Raw genomic sequence first — 1,672 nt, forward strand, 5'->3', positions numbered from 1 at the left:
TGAGCCTGCGCGTCCAGAGCCTGTGCTCCGCGACGGGAGGGGCCACAACGGTGAGAGGCCCGCGACCACAAAAAAAAAAAAAAAAAAAAAAGACATAGTAAACTTACATTGGAGAAGCCTGGCAACCACCATCCTAACCACGTGATCATGGTTAGTATCACCAGTAATGGAACAAAGTATTATAAAATGTGTGCCCTAACAGGCTGCAGTGAGCCACACAGGACCACTTCTGTGAGATCCCTGCCAAAGAAACATAACCAGAATCTACGCATGAGGCGGCATCAGACAAACTCAAACTGAGGGATATTATAAAAAATGATTGGCCTCCGATCTCCAAAATTCTCAAGGTCATGAGAGTCAAGGGAGGACTTCAAAACTATTCCAGATTAAAGGTGATGAAAGAGAAATGACAACTTGGAAGGCAGAGATTTGGAGGGATGCAGCCATACGTCAAGGAATGCTGGCAGCCATCAGAAGCCGGAAGAGGCAAGGAATGAATTGTTCCCTACAGCCTCTGGAGGGAGCACGGACCTGCTGACACCCTGAAGCTCGTTTTGGACTTCTGTGGAAGAAAGTATTTCTGTTTCAGTTTATGGTAATTTGTTACAACAACCATTGAAACGAATTCGGAATCATTCCCTAACACTTAAAGTCACCACGGTAGAGATGATGGCTGATCACGAAGTAGATGTTGGCATAGCTGGCTACTCTCCATTACCAATGAATTGAAGCAAGATTGGGGATATTCAACATTTCCCGTATCATCATGATTGAAGATCCAAGGAAAATCACAGATCTAGTACACTGTTAAAGTGGCTTTATCTTTAAAAAGAAGGCTAACAGTAAAATAGTTAATATTCCTGAAGAGGTAGATGTCCTTGTTAATAATTAAGGATTGTACTCTCCTTTCATCCACAGCTTGAAATGGTTTTGCAGCCTTATTAAATTTATTTCCCAGTAGTCGAATGCCACAGGGGTATCACTTGATCTAACAATTCAGCTGTAGCAGGGTGTATTAGTCAGGGTTATCCAGAGAAACAGAAGCTACAGGATGTGTATATATATAGAGAGAGAGATTTATTTTAAGAAATAAGCTCACATGATTTGGAGGCTTAGCAAGTCCAAAATCTGCAGGGTAGGCTGGCAGGCTGGAGACTCAGGGAGGAATTGCAGTCTGAGTCCAAAAGCAGTCTGCAGGCAGAATTCCTTCTTGCTTGGGGAAGTCAGTCTTTTTCTATTAAGGCCTTTATATGATTTGATAAGATCCACCTACACTATGGAGGGTAATCTGCTTAAGTTAAAGATTTAAGTTTTTTTAATACTTTAATTTTTTAACGGAAGTATCGTTGATATACAATATTATATGTTACAGGTGTACAATATAGTGATTCATATTTTTTAAAGGTTACATTCCATTTATAGTCATTATAAAATGTTGCTATATTCGCTGTTTTGTACAATATATCCTTGTAGCTTATTTTATACCTAACAGTTTGTACCTCTTAATCCCTTACCCCTGTATTGCCTCTCCCCACTGGTAACCACTAGTTTGTTCTCTAAATCTGTGAGTCTGCTGCTTTTTTGTTATGTTCACTAGTTTGTTTTATTTTTTTGATTCCACATATAAGTGATATCATACAGTATTTGTCTTTCTCTGTCTGACTTATTTCAC

Source organism: Physeter macrocephalus, chromosome 7 (genome assembly GCF_002837175.3).
Source record: "Physeter macrocephalus isolate SW-GA chromosome 7, ASM283717v5, whole genome shotgun sequence".
NCBI classification, from domain to species: Eukaryota; Metazoa; Chordata; class Mammalia; order Artiodactyla; family Physeteridae; genus Physeter; species Physeter macrocephalus.